General features: G+C 42.1%; 1 pseudogene; it reads right to left on the bottom strand.

Annotated features, from left to right (window-relative positions):
- Window positions 1-1,697: 1,697 nt before the first annotated feature.
- LOC112069002 (YTH domain-containing protein 1-like) overlaps window positions 1,698-20,741 on the bottom strand; it is a 42,112-nt pseudogene continuing 23,068 nt past the window's right edge.

Here is a 20,741-nt window from a genome sequence, read left to right as displayed (position 1 = left end):
TGGCCTGGTTAGACAAATCCCAGTTCCTGTTGCGTCATGCTGATGGCAGAGTCAGGAACACTGGACAACTGAGGAGTGGAAAGACATTGCCTGGTTAGACAAATCCCAGTTCCTGTTGCATCATGTTGAGGCAAAATCCACGGCCCATCTTGCCTAGTGTCAACGGTACAGCCTGGGGACGGTTTTCCTGCCACATGTTAGATTCATTTCTACAGTGAGATGTACAGTAGGCCTGATCATTTCTACAGTGAGATGTACAGTAGGCCTGATCATTTCTACAGTGAGATGTACAGTAGGCCTGATAATTTCTACAGTGAGATGTACAGTAGGCCTGATCATTTCTACAGTGAGATGTACAGTAGGCCTGATCATTTCTACAGTGAGATGTACAGTAGGCCTAATCATTTCTACAGTAAGATGTACAGTAGGCCTGATCATTTCTACAGTGAGATGTACAGCAGGTCTGATCATTTTTCCATCTGTACTGTTACTATGGGTTGCACCATCAATAACTAGCTAGCTTGCTTTGGCTAATGTTAGCTATTAGCTGTGTAATTTACAAGGCCAGGGGATTGTTTGAAAGAGAAACTCACATTTCCTACTATGAGTTAGTACTCCTTTATTTCTGCTTATCATCACCTGTTATAAAATGACAACAATGCCTTGCTAGTTGACTTACTTTTCCGCTGTCGAAGCACTGTTTCCTGAAGCATTCTGCCCCGTTCTGAAAGAAATCCCTGGGTTTACCATCATGCTGTGGATGTTTGGTCAGGACGAGTCGTTTTATTAATTTGTTCGTTTTAAGAGAGTCCTTACTAAAGGTTAAAGCACTTCCGCGCACAAAACACGCTCCTCGTTATTTCTCTAAAGTTTGTATGAAAGAGAGAGAAACTTATTCCTGTATTTGCGTATTCATAACACTTGAGCTCAGTCAGAAGTTGCGGATAGCATGAGTCCATTTGATGACAGCGGTGAGTGATGGCGAGTGGGAATGACAAGTCAGTGGCTGACAGGGCATCATCTGCTGCTTCTTCAACAAAACTGCAGAAAAAAAGATCTGGTGAACCGCGAAGCACACGGGTTATCTCCCTCTCACACAGCGGCCAAACTGAGCCGAGACCGCAGATGCACTTGGCCAAATCAATTCCAGTAATTAAATGAAATTATACATTTCCTCTGACAGAGTCGCGACCCACCATTAACAACCATACGTTAAGGCTGCTTTAAAAGGTTGACTCAGCAAAATGACGTAGCCACCAGCAGCACCGCAAAAACTTATCTCTCAGTCACACAGAGAAAGGGGACACCTAGTCAGTTGCACAACAACGCGTTTAATTGAAATGTCTTCAGCATTTAACCCAACCCCTCTAAATCAGAGAGGTGTGTGGGGGGCTGCCTTAATCAACGTCCTTGGTACCAGGGGAGCAGTTGTTGTTGGGGGTTAACTGCCTTGTTCAAGGGCAGAACGGTAGATTTTTTCCATCTTGTCCGGTCGAGGATTCGAACCAGCAACATTTCTGTTATTGGCCCAACGCGCTTAACCGATAGGCTTTCTGCACATGTGCACGGGGTCACTTTACACTCTTACAGGTGTCTGTAATAAAATAAAATGTGCCAAAATAAATAGATGTTTTACAATGGTGGCTTCGACACAGCGCCCCCTATCAGTATATACGAATCATTGATTATGACCGATGTTCAACGTGATGTAAAGCTTTTTATTATACTTCAACACGCAAAGGTGTTATGACTGGTTTCATAAAGGTTTGAATGCCTTAAAAATATACTCAGTTCTGAGTAAAAACAGTTTCTATAAAGTGAATCAATCCAGACCAGTCTTTTACTTATCAACTGACGACAGTAGTAAAATACACAGTATTTTTGTTGTACAAAACAGACCTTCAAAACATTGTACTTTTTCCCCTCCCCCCAAGCAAACATCTCTCATCGCCTTACAGCACTGATTAGAGTCTGGATGTAAACTTCAGAAAATAAAGATCTAGACAGACAATATTGCTTTTTTTTTGCTTCTGGACCAGTCAAAAACACTAGAAAAAAATGAAATGGCTTGAAAACTAAAAGGCCAGTAAAAAAGGGACTTGCTACAACAGATTCAGTACAACTCAATTATACCCCTTTAAGTAGCAAGATCTTAATATGAACCATGTACAATTATGAACAACATAAAGACAATATGGCATTAAAAACATTTAAAGTCATTACTGTCTGTCTGGGTCTAAGGAAAAAACAAAACACAAACTAACATCACATCTGCAATAGTTTGACGCTCCAAACCCCTTCTCCTGTTATTGCCTTTGTTCAGTTACAATGCATTCATGATACACATGAGCGGATGACTTGACAACATAAAAAAAAAAAAGGTACACAATCACTTAAAAAGGTACAGCATATTTTTAAAAAAGGAAACGCGGTTAAAGAAAGTACCGCAGGACTTGCTGCGTGATTTAGTCCCCCTGATTTATCTCCTGTAGCGCCCCCTCTCCTTCTCCTTCTCCCTGTCCCTGATCCTGTCTCTCTCCCGGTCGCGTCCGCGATCTCGGTCCCGTCGGGCGTCTCTGGGCCGTTCTCGCTCCCTTTGCCTGTCTCGTTCCCGTGGGCGGCTGCGGCGACTGGTCACCACAGCCTGGGTCCGTCTCAGGAAGTCATCCACTCGCATATCATAGTCATGCTGAAGAGGGAGAGAGATGTGGTGTTCACTAGTTATACTCCCTCTGGATATTAACACATTGAAGCGAACATTTGATATGTGAATAGGTAATGCACAGTCCCTTCTGTTGGGTAGGCTGGGCCACTGGACACCTATCAAGTAGGAGCTCAGTGGAGCAAACGACTTATAACAGCTGTATTGTAAACTAAATGAAACATTTCCACAGTTTCGTCGTATGGTAAAACAAGTGGTCACTACAAAAGGCAAGGGAACACTGACACTATCTCGCTCCAAACAAGGTGCATGAGGAGCAAACTGAAGTGACGAGGATATCCAGCAACTCAGTGGAAGTTGATAAAAGCGCTTCTTTATTGATAAAAACCTAAAGTAATTCAGCCCTTAAGTCTTCATTTGTAAAAATGTTTGTTGTTGCGTTTTTTTAATCAACTTCCACTGCCCTCCCAAGTGTTAATGAATTTCCTCTTTAAAACAAGTAATCGTCACATCAGAGCTGACAGAAATACGCTTTACCAGGCTGGAGCTAAAAGAGCGGACAAGTCTCTTCTCTCTGAAGCGGGCGTCGTGTGGTACAGGTTCTCTGAAGCGGGCGTCGTGTGGTACAGGTTCTCTGAAGCGGGCGTCGTGTGGTACAGGGTGTTGCCCAGCATAAGGTGGATGTGACTGGGGAGGAGGAGGATGGTTCTGGTAGAACGGGTGGTGAGGAGGCTGCTCCATCCCAGGGTACTGGGCCTACAGATGAAAAGGAGCATCTTATTAGATTTAGAGGTCAGTGGGAAACAGGCCCCTGAATGGCAGGTAGACAAAGTGGCCATTGTGATGCAGATAAACTCCAGTGACCTATTCACAACAACAACAAAAAGGTATAAAAAAAAAAGGTAGGAGCAGATCAGCCTATTATATTACAGAAGGTCGCATACGACAACCTGTTTCGACCAATCAGGTCTTTCGTTTAGCTGCCTTTTTCTCTTTTGATTTATCAAACCATAGAGATGTAGATATATGAAACTAGATAGAGATTTATCAACACTAATGTATATATATACACACTATATATATATATATATATATATATATATATATATATATATATATAATATAATATATTATATATATATGTCCACATACTGCTGTGTGTATGTATGTATACAACACACACACACACACACACACACACCACACACACACACCACACACACACACACACGCTGACAGGTTTATACCAGTACAGACACTGATCTGAAACAAGCAGCTGAAACACTGCTATATCCAAGTCTAAAACCGATTGGTGCACATTACGAATAGAGGAAGTAAAAAAAAAAAAAACAGTTGGGCCAGAGATTCTAAAAGTTTGAAAGGCAAGATAACTACCGTCCAAATTCCAAATGACGAAGTCAGAAGATCTCGTCCTTTATGTAGGGGAAAGACATATCTTAGGGACATCACCAGAAACAATTGTCAAGTCAAAATATATATAGCTTCAGTGGTTCTGCAGTAAGTGGAGCAGAGTGCAGTTAGGAATCAAGTGAATCAGCTCCTATGGTTTTTATACTGCAGTTAGAAGGAAATTCAGTGAATCAGCTCCTATGGTTTTAATTAACATCAAATCTGTACTGCAGTTAGAAGGAATCAAAGTGAATCCAGCCTCTATGGTTTAATTAACATCAATCTGTACTGCAGTTAGAAGGAATCAAGTGAATCAGCTCCTATGGTTTTAATAACTAGCAGTTAGAAGGAATCAAGTGAATCAAGCTCCTATGGTTTTAATACTGCAGTTAGAAGGAATCAAAGTGAATCAGCTCCTATGGTTTAATTAACATCAATCTGCACTCAGTTAGAGGAATCATGAAATCAGCTCCTATGGTTTAATTAACATCAATCTGTACTGCAGTTAGAAGGAATCAAGTGAATCAGCTCCTATGGTTTAATACTGCAGTTAGAAGGAATCAAATAAATCAGCTCCTATTGTTTTATACTGCAGTTAGAAGTGAATCAGCTACTATGGTTTAACTAACATCAATCTGTATTGCAGTTAGAAGTGAATCAAGTGAATCAGCTCCTATGGTTTTATACTGCAGTTAGAAGTGGATCACCTTTGGTTTAATTAACATCACTCTGTACCAAAGCACTTAGTACATCATAGACACCAAGTGGTTGAAGTGAAAATAAAATATGTTAGTCTGTTTGTACAGAATGATGATCTGTTCTGAGGTGACTAAAGGTCTCCCTCTAGTGGAATGAGATGAATTTTCAGAGACTATCATTTCAAACAGGTGGCCTGCTGAAGCAAAAATGGTTATTAAAAGCACCACAAAATGTCAATTGTGTCTGGTATGGGACCAGAGGCAGTCAAATATTTGACCACTTTCCAGAAGTTGGCTGGATTACCACCACTCTCTGATATACAATTCAAGGAATATGTTGATATTGTTTTTAAAAATCAGGGATGGACATCTATTTCTCAAATGTCCGAAAGACTGCCAATCAGATGTATAATCAGTCCGTCTAGTCTTAGCCCAAGATGCATTTCTTTCCTGTAATTTCTCAGGCAATTCATGCGTAAACCGAGGATTAGATCAGTCTTTTACCTTTAGCCTTTTGTATGGTGCATGTTTATCTGCAACATAGTTAAACGGGGAAATAAAACAATTAAGGGCCTGATCCGAGTCAGTGAGTCGACACAACCACCCCAGCTCAGACAAAAAAATGTGTCTCATTAAAATTCCTACAATGTCTCTTTGTAATAACGCGAGATTTAGGGCAGTTTAACATCTTTTATACAGGAAACGGAACAATGGTTACTGAACTCGTTGGCAAATACCCCATTGGCTGTAAACTTCTGGAGGGGAATTTGTTGTAATAATATCTAAAGAGTAGCTTTTTCAGGGTGAAAAGCTGGGGCGAGTTGGTTTAGTTCTCAGCAGAGTTTGATTTAGCGCAGTACAAATATCTCTCAGTCCATCGGATACTGGCATCAACCAATCTAGATGAAGATCACACACTATCAGCCAATCAGATTGAGCATAGTTAGACATCCCGTCAGACAATTTACTGAAAGCACATAATGAAGGCAGAGGGAGATCGATATTTTTATTTCACAAGTTGACTGAGAACACATTCTCATTTGCAGCAACGACCTGGGGAATAGTTACAGGGGAGAGGAGGAGGGGGGAGATGGATGAGCCAATTGTAAACTGGGGATGATTAGGTGACCGTGATGGGATATTTTCTCCTATAGATCTCCATTTTTATGGAATGGTCTGCCTACCCATGTGAGAGACGCAGACTCGGTCTCAACCTTTTAAGTCTTTACTGAAGACTTATCTCTTCAGTAGGTCATATGATTGAGTGTAGTCTGGCCCAGGAGTGTGAAGGTGAACGGAAAGCTCTGGAGCAACGAACCGCCTTGCTGTCTCTGCCTGGCCGGTTCCCCTCCACTGGGATTCTCTACCTCTAACCCTATTACAGGGGCTGAGTCTCTGGCTTACTGGTGCTCTTTCATGCCGTCCCTAGGAGGGTGCGTCACTTGAGTGGGTTGAGTTACTGACGTGATCTTCCTGTCTGGGTTGGCGCCCCCCCTTGGTTTGTGCTGTGGTGAGATCTTTGGGGGCTATACTCGCCCTTGTCTCAGGATTGTAAGTGGTGGTTGAAGATATCCCTCTAGTGGTGCGGGGGCTGTGCTTTGGCAAAAGGGTGGGGTTATATCCTGCCTGTTTGGCCCTGTCCGGGGGTATCATCGGATGGGGCCACAGTGTCTCCTGACCCCTCCTGTCTCACCTCCAGTATTTATGCTGCAGTAGTTTGTTCGGGGGCTAGGGCCAGTTGGTTATACCTGGAGTACTTCTCCTGTCTTATCCAGTGTCCTGTGTGGAATTTAAGTATGCTCTCTCTTAATTCTCTCCCTCTCTCTTTCTTTCTCTCTTCCGGAGGAACTGAGCCCTAGGACCATACGTCAGGACTACCGGCATGATGACTCCTTTGCTGTCCCCAGTCCACCTGGCCTTGCTGCTGTCCCAGTTTCAACTGTTCTGCCTGCGGTTATGGAACCCCTACCTGTCCCAGACCGCTGTTTTCAACTCTTAATTATCGGCTATGAAAAGCCAACTGACATTTATTCCTGATTATTATTTGACCATGCTTGTCATTTATGAACATTTTGAACATCTTGGCCATGTTCTGTTTATAATCTCCACCCGGCACAGCCAGAAGAGGACTGGCCACCCCTCATAGCCTGGTTCCTCTCTAGGTTTCTTCCTAGGTTTTGCCTTTCTAGGAGTTTTTCCTAGCCACCGTGCTTCTAACAACCTGCATTGCTTGCTGTTTGGGGTTTTAGGCTGGGTTTCTGTACAGCACTTCGAGATATTAGCTGATGTACGAAGGGCTATATAAAATAAACTTGATTGATTGATAAAATAAACTTGATTGATTGATTTTATTAGACCAGAGAGAAGAGTGCCTCCAACACCACTTCCAGCAGCATTTGGTCTCCCATTCAGGGACCAACCCTGCTTAGCTTCAGAAGTAAGCCTGCAGTGGTATGATAAATTCCCACTAGCGTCAGATGGGAATTTTTTTACCAAGTCCCACATTTAGGACTAGACATTCAAATAGCTTTGGGACAAAGGTGGTGAAGGATACAGAAACATTTAAATTGCTCTGTATTTACAGTGCATACGGAAAGTATTCAGACCCCTTGCCTTTTTCCAAATTTTGTTTTCTCATCAATTTACACACCACACCATGATGACAAAACAAAAACAGTTTATTTAAATTTTTGCTAACTTATTAAAAATAACGCAAATATCACATTTACATAAGTATTCAGACTCTTTACTCAGTACTTTGTTGAAGCACATTTGGCAGCGATTACAGCCTCGAGTCTTCTTGGGTATGACGCTACAAGCTTGGCACACTTTTATCATATCTGGCCGTGATTTGGAGTCCCATAGGGCGGCGCACAATTGGCCCAGTGTCGTACGGGTTTGGCCGGCGTAGGCCGTCATTGTAAATAAGAATTTGTTCTTAAACGGACTTGCCTAGTTAAATAAAGATTAAATTGAAACATTAAAAAAAGCTCTGTCATGTTGGATGGGGAGCGTCGCTAGACAGCTATTTTCAGGTCACTCCAGAGACGTTCATCAGTTTCAAGTCCGGGCTCTGGCTGAGCCACTGAAGGACATTCAGAGATTTGCACCCAAGCCCCTCTTGCGTTGTCTTGGCTGTGTGCTTAGGGTCATTGTCGTGTTGGAAGGTGAACCTTCGTCCCAGTCTGAGATCCTGAGCGCTCTGGGGCAGGTTTTCATCAATGATCTGTCTGTACTTTGCTCCGTTCAGTTTTACCTCGATCCTGATTAGTCTCCCAGTCCCTTCTGCTGAATAACATCCCCACAACATGATGCTGCCACCACCATGCTTCACCGTAGGGATGGTGCCAGGTTTCCTCCTGATGTGATGCACGGCATTCTGGCCAAATATTTCAAGCTTGATTTCATCAGACCAGAGAATCTTGTTTCTCATGGTCAGAGTCTTTAGGTGCCTTTTGGTAAACTCCAAGTGGGCTGTGATGTTGCCTTTTACTGAAGAGTGGCTTCCGTCTGGCCACTCTACCATAAAAGGCCTGATTGGTGGAGTGCTGCAGAGATGGTTGCCCTTTTGGAAGTTTCTCCCATCTCCACAGAGGAACTCTGAAGCTCTGTCAGATTGACCAACGTGTTCTTGGTCACCTCGCTGACCAAGGCCCTTCTCCCCAGATTGCTCAGGTGCATCCTGCTTCCAAATCGTGTCCAATCAATTTGAATTTACCACAGGTGGACTCTCATCAAGTTGTAGAAACATCTTAAGGATGATCAATGGCAACAGGATGCACCTGAGCTCAATTTCGAGTCTCATTAGCAAAGGGTCTGAATACTTACGTAAATAATGTAACTTTTCTAATTTGAATACGTTTGCAAAAATGTCTAAAAACTTGTTTTCACTTTGTCGTTATGGGGTATTGTGATGTCGTTATGGGGTATCGTGATGTCATTATGGGGTATCGTGATGTCATTATGGGGTATCGTGATGTCATTATGGGGTATTGTGATGTCATTATGGGGTATTGTGTGTAGAGTGAGCCCCCCTTCTGCCAACTATCAGATCTAAAAACATAAGTCAGAAACACAGAGTCCGGCATAGACTTCTTTAGCCAAGATTCAGTTGTAACCAGAACGTCTGCATTGGTTTGAGGAGAGTTACTATAAAATCCATATTTTAAGTCAAACTTTGGCATTTACATGAATCAGTCCAAGCCCACAGCTGATTTCAGATCAGACGGAGTCTCTAATATAAACATGCCATGTTCAACAGGAAACCTATTAGAAAATACCATGGGGTTGGCTTGAATTGGAATAGATACAAGATTACCTAGAACAGAACCATTAGGCCAGGTTTCCTGGATATTACGAAAGGTGTCCTGCAGGGGTCGATTCTGGGTCCTGTACTTTTTTTACATTCACAATATCGACTTGTCCAAAACATTTGTTGTACCTGCACTTGTATGCTGATGATAGTGTTGTGTATGCTATTGTCCCCACGGTTGTCCAGCCTTTATCTGAACTAGTCTGCCTTCATTGTATTACAGAAACATTTAACTGACCTGAAATTTGTATTGAATGCAGGTACAATTATATAAAAACGCAACATGCAACAATTTCTAAGATTTTACTGAGGAAATCAGACAATTGAAATAAATTAATTAGGTCCTAATCTATGGATTTCACATGACTGGGAATACAGATATGCATCTGTTGGTCACAGACACCCCCCCCCCAAAAAAGGGGCGTGGATCAGAAAACCAGTCAGTATCTGGTGTGACCACTATTTGTCTCATTCGCACAGAGTTGATCAGGCTGTTGAATGTGGCCCGTGGAATGTTGTTCCACTCCTCTTCAACAGCTGAGCGAATTGGCGGGAACTGGAACGCGCTGTTGTACGCCTCGATCCAGAGCATCCCAAACATGCTCAATGGGTGACATGTCGGGTGAGTATGTAGGCCATGGGACTGGGACATTTTCAGCTTCCAGGAATTGTGTCCAGATCCTTGCGACATGGGGGGGCCGTGCATTATCATGCTGAAACATGAAGTGATGGCGGCGAATGAATGGCAGGACAATGGGCCTCAGGCGCTCGTCACGGTATCTCTGTGCATTCAAAATGCCATCGATAAAATAAGCGTTCATTGTCAATAGCTTATGCCTGCCCATACCATAACCCCACCATGGGGCACTCTGTTCACAACGTTGACGTCAGCAAACCGCTCGCCCACATGACGCCATACATACTGTCTGACATCTGCCCGGTACAGTTGAAACCGGGATTCATCTGTGAATAGCACACTTCTCCAACGTGCCACTGGCCATCGAAGGTGAATATTTGCCCACTGAAGTCGGTCAAGACGCCGAACTGCAGTCAGGTCAAGACCCTGGTGTGGATGACGAGCACGCAGATGAGCTTCCCTGAGACGGTTTCTGACAGTTTGTGCAGAAAGTTTCATCAGCTGTCCAGGTGGCTGGTCTCAGAAGATCCCGCAGTTGAAGAAGCCGGATGTGGAGGTCCTGGGCTGGTGTGGTTACAAGTGGTCTGTGTTTGTGAGGCCGGTTGGACTTACTGACAAATTCTCTAAAACGATGTTGGGAGTGGCTTATGGTAGAGAAATGCACATTCAATTCTCTGGCAAAACAGCTCTGGTGGACATTCCTGCAGTTAGCATGCCAGTTGTACACTCCCTCAAAACTTGAGACTTCAGTGTAAATTTTCGAGTGGCCTTTTATTGTCCCCAGCACAAGGTGCAGGTGTGATGATCATGCTGTTTAATCAGTTTCTTGATATGCCACACCTGTCAGGTGGATGGATTATCTTGGCAAAGGAGAAATGCTCACTAACAGGGATATAAAAAAAAATGTACACAGAATCTGAGAGAAATACGCTTTTTGTGTGTATGGAAAAATGCTGGGTTCTTCCATTTCAGCTCATGAAACCAACACTTTACATGTTGTGTTTATATATTTGTTCAGTATATATGTTGTTCTCTAGACGGCATAAAACAATTCTGGTGATTTAAGCATATGTATTTTGGATGGTGTCCATACTGCTTACAAATATCTGGGCATCTGGATAGCATATTGATGAATTAGTTAAGAAGATGACAATAAAACTAGGTTTCTTCTATAGAAATGGGTCCTGCCTGTCGCTAAATAGTAGAAAGCAGATTATTCAGTCGACGTTCCTATCGGTTCTAGACTATGGCGACACCTTTTTGAGGGTTTTTCCAAAATCAACCCCCCCCCCCCCAGGTGCACGTTTTAGTTTTTGCCCGAGCACTACACAGCTGATTCCAGGGGGGGAGGGCGGGGGCCAAGGACCGATTCTAGAACATTTGGCATCTGCTTTAGATTCTAGAACATTTGGCATCTGCTGTAGATTCTAGAACATTTGGCATCTGCTGTAGATTCTAGAACATTTGGCATCTGCTGTAGATTCTAGAACATGTAACATGTACATTCTAAATCAATTGTTAACATACCATTCCTTGCCAAGGAGTAGGCTGACCAATTGTGTGGTGGAACTCTCTCATGAATCGTTGTAGACTGGGGATCAAATTAACCACATCATGTTACTATCAATAGAACTGGGATCAAATTAACCACATGTTACTACTATCAATAGAATGGGGATCAATTAACCACATCATGTTACTATCAATAGAACTGGGGATCAAATTAACCACATCATGTTACTATCAATAGAACTGGGGATCAATTAACCACATCAGTTACTATCAATAGAACTGGGATCAAATTAACCACATGTTACTATCAATAGAACTGGGGATCAAATTAACCACATCATGTTACTATCAATAGAACTTGGGATCAAATTAACCACATCATGTTACATCAATAGAACTGGGGATCAAATAACCACATCATGTTACTATCAATAGAACTGGGGATCAAATTAACCAACATCATGTTACTATCAATAGAACTGGGGATCAAATTTAACCACATCATGTTACTATCAATAGAACTGGGATCAAATTAACCACATCATGTTACTATCAATAGAACTGGGAACAAATTAACCACATCATGTTACTATCAATAGAACTGAGGATCATATTAACCACATCATGTTACTATCAATAGAACTGGGATCAAATTAACCACATCATGTTACTATCAATAGAACTGAGGATCATATTAAACACATCATGTTACTATCAATAGAACTGGATCAAATTAACCACATCATGTTACTATCAATAGAACTGAGGATCATATTAACCACATCATGTTACTATCAATATAACTGGAGATCAAATTAACCACATGTTACTATCAATATAACTGGGGATCAAATTAACCACATGTTACTATCAATAGAACTGGGATCAATTAACCACATGTTACTATCAATAGAACTGAGGATCATATTAACCACATGTTACTATCAATAGAACTGAGGATCATATTAACCACATGTTACTATCAATAGAACTGAGGATCATATTAACCACATGTTACTATCAATAGAACTGAGGATCATATTAACCACATGTTACTATCAATAGAACTGAGGATCATATTAACCACATGTTACTATCAATAGAACTGAGATCATATTAACCACATTTACTATCAATATAAACTGAGGATCATATTAACCACATGTTACTATCAATAGAACTGAGGATCATATTAACCACATGTTACTATCAATAGAACTGAGGATCATATTAACCACATGTTACTATCAATAGAACTGAGGATCATATTAACCACATGTTACTATCAATAGAACTGAGGATCATATTAACCACGTTTACTACAATAGAACTGAGGATCATATTAACCACATGTTACTATCAATAGAACTGAGGATCATATTAACCACATGTTACTATCAATAGAAACTGAGGATCATATTAACCACATGTTACTATCAATAGAACTGAGGATCATATTAACCACATGTTACTATCAATAGAACTGAGGATCATATTAACCACATGTTACTATCAATAGAACTGAGGATCATATTAACCACATGTTACTATCAATATAACTGGGGATCCATATAACCACATTTACTATCAATAGAACTGAGGATCATATTAACCACATGTTAACTATCAATAAACTGGGATCATATTAACCACATGTTACTATCAATAGAACTGAGGATCATATTAACCACATGTTACTATCAATATAACTGGGGATCAAATTAACCACATTTTACTATCAATAGAACTGAGGATCATATTAACCACATGTTACTATCAATAGAACTGGGGATCATGTTAAAATCGATGACGGTTTAATACATCATTGAAATCGATAACAGGGTATCCCTGAACTCACCCCATTGAGAAAAACATCTCTTCTTACTGCAGTGGGGAACCGCCTTGGAGAAAAATGAACTTACTGATTATTGGTTGTGGGAGGGCAAGGGGTTGGGAAGGATTGGTGGAGAGAGGAAGGGCAAGGAAAGGATTGGCGGAGAGAGGAATACTTGGGAATGATTGGTGGAGAGGAACCATGTGTCCTAAATCGACCACTTGTCACTTGTGGAGCACTAAGAGGCTTGGATTGATGGAAGCAATATGGTGCCAGCTTTGTCTTGCCCTTTTGATAGGCCAGGTGAAAGGTTTACTGTATTGCTTACCCAATCCTCTCCAAGCTACACAAGTGCCTATGGGCTAGAGGGTTTAGATTTGGGGTCAAGGGTGAGTCTGTTGCGAGGTACTTACCGGTCAACTGGCGGGTTACGAGGGTCCGGTGTAAAGCCTGTACGGAGAGAGAAAAGCTGATTTACTCTGACTGGCGAGTTATGTCCCTATGTAACACCTCTCCATCTACAAAGATACACTAGCTCTGGTTTCCTAAACGTTTGGTCCTGATATTAGTCACATACCAATAGTCAATAATATCTAGAAATCAGTACTTATGAACACCCACTTTAAAAGAATAGATAATATACTACTTAACATTGTGCGATATAAACCATACTCTGATTAATAACAATACCATCCCAAAGAGTGGAAAACATTACAATACCATTAGGTCATATGAAGTGCAATTCAGACAGCAGTCCCTTGCACCTACAGTAACCCATAGTAACAGTAGACATCGTTCATCTGGATTGGGCTTCAACCTTTTTGTCCATATGGTGGTATGAATGGATCCAATGAGCTTTCATTTGAAACTCCCGAGTAGGTTTCCAACAGCACATTCTATCATTCAGATACTGTTACCAATAAAAAAGGACAAGACAGACCAACACCAACGTTGGGCCAATCCGCAGCAGGTGGCCGTCTAAATCACCTCCGACCGCTGAACATCGGCCATCGTTTTTCTGTTTATTTCCTGGGGGCCACATTTATCAAGGTGTGCGCACACAAAAAAAAATACTCTGAACCTTGCGTGCACCATTTCTTCCCCACAAAGGTCGGTATTTTTATTTTTATTTTTTAAGTTGACGGGAAAGCGTGCGTATCTCCACGCAAATCACAAAACAGGTGTTTCGACGCACCAGAATTATAATAATGGCAGGACGTAGAAACACAATCTATTGATCTCAGAGCCTAAACCAAGGCAGGCCATAGAAACATCAATTGATAAATGAAATATTGAACAATCATTGTTATTTTTCACCAGCGTGGCCTGTAAGCATTTACTTTAAAGAATTTCCAAATCAAACAGCAAATGAGGCCGTTTTAGTTACCATAGAAGGAGGATGGAGGGTGTTTTAGTTACCATAGAAGGTGAATGGAGGGTGTTGTTACCATAGAAGGAGGATGGAGGGTGTTTTAGTTACCATAGAAGGCGAATGGAGGGTGTTTTAGTTACCATAGAAGGAGGATGGAGGGTGTTTTAGTTACCATAGAAGGCGAATGGAGGGTGTTTTAGTTACCATAGAAGGAGAATGGAGGGTGTTTTAGTTACCATAGAAGGTGAATGGAGGGTGTTGTTGTTACCATAGAAGGTGAATGGAGGGTGTTTTAGTTACCATAGAAGGCGAATGGAGGGTGTTTGTTACCATAGAAGGAGAATGGAGGGTGTTTTAGTTACGACAGGATGTGGAGAGCTTCAGGCAGGGTTGTGTAGTGCTCGTTCACGCCCTCACAAATATGGCTCTGATTTATCAATGAAAACATGCTTATTTATATGTCGTGTGCGACAGTTAAATAAATCCCCAATAATTTGGGCCGCACGCAAATCCTAAAATCTCCAGGTCCAGAATTTAATACTGAATGTTGACACGGTTGATAAATGAGACCCGTGACGACTCCACATGTTCTGGCGCCATCGGTCGTTCCTAACACAGCAGGCGATCTGCTGCGCATGGCTGACCATCGGGTTGGCATTTCCTGTCCTTATAATAAACAACATACTGCACCAATACAATAAGTAGTCATGTGCTCAAAATGGTGGGCGGGCGCAGGTCAAAAGTAGTGCACTATATAGGGTTCCATAGGGCTCTGGTCTAAAGTAGTGCACTATATAGGGAATAGGGTTCCATAGGGCTCTGGTCTAAAGTAGTGCTCTATATAGGGTTCCATAGGGCTCTGGTCTAAAGTAGTGCACTATATAGGGAATAGGGTTCCATAGGGCTCTGGTCTAAAGTAGTGCACTATGTAGGGAATAGGGTGTCATTAGGGACACAGATCATTTTCATACTGTACCAATTCATATGGTAGTAATAGTAACCTGGTCTCTGTGGGAACTCTGCTGGATAATCAATCCTCGGGCGTTTCCTGTTGTGAATGGCATTTTCCTCTGGCCGACCCCTACATAAATTAGGCAAACAATTGAGACAAGGATACACAAGATAAAGCACAACATCCCAGTAGTCCTATAACAGATAAAACACAACATCCTAGTAGTCCTATAACATCATAGATATAGCCCAACATCCCAGTAGTCCTATAACATCATAGATATAGCCCAACATCCCAGTAGTCCTATAACATCATAGATACAGCCCAACATCCCAGTAGTCCTATAACAGATACAGCACAACATCCCAGTAGTCCTATAACATCATAGATACAGCCCAACATCCTAGTAGTCCTATAACAGATACAGCACAACATCCTAGTAGTCCTATAACAGATACAGCACAACATCCCAGTAGTCCTATAACATCCTAGATACAGCACAACATCCTAGTAGTCCTATAACAGATACAGCACAACATCCTAGTAGTCCTATAACAGATACAGCACAACATCCTAGTAGTCCTATAACATCCTAGATACAGCACAACATCCTAGTAGTCCTATAACAGATAAGCAACTCCTAGTAGTCCTATAACAGATACAACACAACATCCCAGTAGCCCTATAAACAGATACAGCAAACATCCTAGTAGTCCTATAACAGATACAGCACAACATCCCAGTAGTCCTATAAATCCTAGATACAGCACAACATCCAGTAGTCCTATAACAGATCACACCAACATCCTAGTAGTCCTATAACATCCTAGATACAGACAACATCCAGTAGTCCTATAACAAGATACAGCACAACATCCCAGTAGTCCTATAACGATACAACACAACATCCTAGTAGTCCTATACATCATAGATACACACAACATACCAGTAGTCCTATAACAGATACAGCACAACATCCCAGTAGTCCTATAACAGATACAGCAACAACATCCTAGTACCATCAGCTAGAACATCCAGTAGTCCTATAACATCATAGATACAACACAACATCCCAGTAGTCCTATAACATCATAGATACAGCACAACATCCCAGTAGTTCCTATAACATCATAGATACAGCACAACATCCCAGTAGTCCTATAACAGATACAGCACAACATCCCAGTAGTCTATAACATCATAGATACACGCACAACATCCAGTATCCTATAACAGATACAGCAAACATCCAGTAGCCCTATAACATCATAGATACAGCACAACATCCTAGTAGTCCGATAACAGATACAACAATCCTAGTAGTCCTATAAACAGATACAACACAACATCCTAGTAGTCCTATAACAGATAAAGCACAACATCCTAGTAGTCCTATACAGATACAACACAACATCCCAGTAGCTATAACAGATACAGCACAACATCTAGTAGTCCTATAACAGATACAGCACAACATCCCAGTAGTCCTATAACATCCTAGATACAGCACAACATCCCAGTAGTCCTATAACAGATACAACACAACATCCTAGTAGTCCTATAACATCCTAGATAGCACAAATCCAGTAGTCCTAAACAGATACAGCACCAACATCCCAGTAGTCCTATAACAGATACAACACAACATCCTAGTAGTCCTATAACATCATAGATACAAACAACATCCAGTAGTCCTATAACAGATACAGCACAACATCCCAGTAGTCCTATAACAGATACAGCACAACATCCTAGTACATCCTAGTACAACATCCCAGTAGTCCTATAACATCATAGATACAAACAACATCCCAGTAGTCCTATAAATCATAGATCAGCACAAATCCCAGTAGTCCTATAACATCATAGTATACAGCAACATCCCAGTAGTCTATAAAGATACAACACAACATCCAGTAGTCCTATAACATCATAGATACAGCACAACATCCCAGTAGTCCTATAACAGATACAGCACAACATCCCAGTAGCCCTATAAACATCATAGATACAGCACAACTTCTAGTAGTCCGTAACAGATACAACATCCTAGTAGTCCTATAACAGATACAAACAACATCCTAGTAGTCCTATACAGATACACACAACATCCAGTAGTCCTATAACAGATACAACACAACATCCAGTAGTCCTATAAAGATACAGCACAACATCCTAGTAGTCCTATTCCAGCTCTATTCGTTCTCTGGAAAATTATGTAACTCCGTGAAGGCCCGGCGCATAGAGAGTGGAGGACAGAGGAGCCTCTTAAAGAAGAAGTTACAGGTCTGTGAAGAGCCAGAAATCTTGCTTGTTTGTTATTGAACCAATACTTATTTTCCACCATAATTTGCAAATAAATTCATAAAAATCCTACAATGTGATTTTCTGGATTTTTTTTCTCATTTTGTCTGTCATAGTTGAAGTGTACCTATGATGAAAATTACAGGCCTCGCTCATCTTCTTAAGTGGGAGAACTTGCACAATTGGTGGCTGACTAAATACTTTTTTGCCCCACTGTATATGAGTTCAGGCCATAGTGCCTCCTCTCTCTTCCCAGTGGTAGTATATATAGTAGTTCAGGCCATACTGCCTCCTCTCTCTCCTCAGTGGTAGATATATATAGAGTTCAGGCCATACTGCCTCCCTCTCTTCCCAGTGGTAGATATACATATGGGTCTTTCTATAAACACTAGGGTACCAGTGAGGATTTCCTACACTGACAAACTTGTTACAGCTGTTAATAAGTCATTGACCCCCATGTAATTATATTAAGCTAGAAGGGTGGAGCGATGGGGGGGGGGTTCATAGCAATATTCAATAAACTTCATGAGTTGATTTAAAACTATGTTTAACCCTTTTATCATGGTGTGGTTCTTGACAGATTTGTACAATCAGGTGCCATAAAACATTTTACTTTTTTGTCCTTCCATTTATGGCAGTGTAAGTTGTTATATTATGTATACTTTAAGTTCCCTTATATGATAGGTTTAATAAGTCTCATATATGATTACATTAATCTTCCAAGGATAGTCCTGAAATAAAATACTTGGGACAAATGTAAAACTTACCTAGAGAAACGTATTCAAGGAGTGAACCTTGGACTATTGAAAAGTGTGTATAAACTCAACTAAAAACTGGTGGTTTAATAAGTAGCTAGTACGTGGTTAGGGGCCATAGAGACACTGTGTTAGCGCCGGGCATAGAGACACTGTGGTTAGGCGGGCATAGAGACACTGTGGTAGCGGGCCATAGAGACATGTGGTTAGCGCGGGCATAGGAATGTGGTTAGCGCCGGGCATACGAGAACTGTGGTTACGCGGCCCATAGGACACTGTGGTTAGCGCCGGGCCATAGAGACACTGTGGTTAGCGCCGGGCCATAGAGACACTGTGGTTAGGCGTGGGCGCTATAGAGACACTGTGGTTAGCGTGGCAAGACACTGTGGTTAGCGCCGGGCATAGAGACACTGTGGTTAGCGCCGGGAATAGAGACACTGTGGTTGCGCCGCGGGCCATGGAGACACTGTGGTTAGCGCGGCCATAGAGACACTGGTGGTTAGCGCCGGCATAGAGACACTGTGGTTAAGGCAGGCATAGAGAACTGTGGTTACGCGGCCATAGCGAACTGTGGTTAGCGCCGGGCCATAGAGACACTGTGGTTAGCCCGGGCATAGAGACTGTGGTTAGCGCGGGTGAAGACCTGTGGTTGCGCCGGGCATAGAGACACTGGTGGTTAGCGCGGGCCATAGAGACACTGTGGTAGGCTGGGACCATAGAGACACTGTGGTTAGCGCTGGCCATAAGAGACACTGTGGTTAGCGCCGGGCCATAGAGACACTGTGGTAGCGTGGCAATAGAGCACTGTGGTTAGTGCCGGGCTATAGAGACACTGTGGTTAGCGCTGGGCCATGGAGACACTGTGGTTAGCGCTGGCATGAGAACTGTGGTTAGCGCTGGGCATAGAGACACTGTGGGTTAGCGTGGGCATAGATATCTCTATCTCCTCAGAGCTCTGTATACAGTGCTAGGGCAGCAGCCCAGAGGATTTCAGGTATCCCTCTTTGTAGGGATGAGAGCAGAGAACTCTGGGAAGGACGGTTAGATGATCATATCAAAGACCGCTCCGTCATCACAAGAGCTCACTAGCAGTCCAAAATAATAAATGTCTAACCTTCCCAGGTCGCCTCGGTGGGCTCTCTGTATCGGCGGGCGTCCTCAGAGAGGGGGCTCAGAGGAATCGTCCTCTTGTGTCGCATCTTATGAATAACTTGATACAAGTCAATGCTTTCGTCCTGGGGAACATCAGGCACAGCTGCATCCCACACCCTGGCTCCATTTCGCTGCAGGGCGGAAGAGGAGGGGGGGGGGGGGGCAGAGATTAGTAGATCAACCCATAGAATCTCTGTGAATCAAACTAAGTTAAGTTAAATAGTTACTCTGAACTATTCACTCCAACAAAACTATTCCCTTTTTGGGATGTTAAAGTTAACCGTTAATCGGTTAGCCGCCGGTCCCTCTTCAGGGTAATTTGCATGACAGTGAATAGTTAGCGAGACAAGGGATCAAATCAAATCAAATGTATTTATATAGCTTCTTACATCAGCTGATATCTCAAAGTGCTGTACAGAAACCCAGCCTAAAACCCAAACAGCAAGCAATGCAGGTGTAGAAGCACGGTGGCTAGGAAAAACTACTAAAATGCCAAACCTAGAGAAACCTAGAGAGGAACCAGGCTATGAGGGGTGCCAGTCCTCTTCTGGCTGTGTCGGGTGGAGAATTATAACAGAACATGGCCAAGATGTTCATATGTTCATAAATGACCAGCATGGTCAAATAATAATAATCACAGTAGTTGTCGAGGGTGCAGCAAGTCAGCACCTAGGAGGATGGAGAGTATGTTCTCTTTGTTGGATAGTGCTTTAAGAAAGTATTCATACCCTTGACTTATTCCACTTTTTGTCATGTTATCGCCTGAATTCGAAATGGTTTTAAATAAAAAACATTTCCCCCTCCATCTACCACACACACACCCCATAACGACAAAGTGAAAACAAGTTTTTAGAAATGTTTGAAAATGTATTTAAATGAAATACATAAGTATTCACACCACTGAGCTCAATACAGTTTCAATGTATCTTTGGCAGTGATTAAAGCAGTGAGTCTTTTCTGGGTAAATCTCTTAGAGCTTTGCACTCCTGGATTGGTCAAATGGGTTTCCATGGTGGAGCAGTCGCACACAAGCTAAGATCACCATAAGCAATGCAAGCGTCATTGGAGTGGTGTAAAGCTCGCCGCCATTGGACTCTAGAGCAGTGGAAACACGTTCTCTGGAGTGATGAATCAATTTCAC

Source organism: Salvelinus sp. IW2-2015, unplaced genomic scaffold, assembly GCF_002910315.2.
Source record: "Salvelinus sp. IW2-2015 unplaced genomic scaffold, ASM291031v2 Un_scaffold845, whole genome shotgun sequence".
NCBI classification, from domain to species: Eukaryota; Metazoa; Chordata; class Actinopteri; order Salmoniformes; family Salmonidae; genus Salvelinus; species Salvelinus sp. IW2-2015.
The sequence above is the reverse complement of the archived record's forward strand: the minus strand, read 5'-3'. Positions and strand labels throughout refer to the sequence as shown.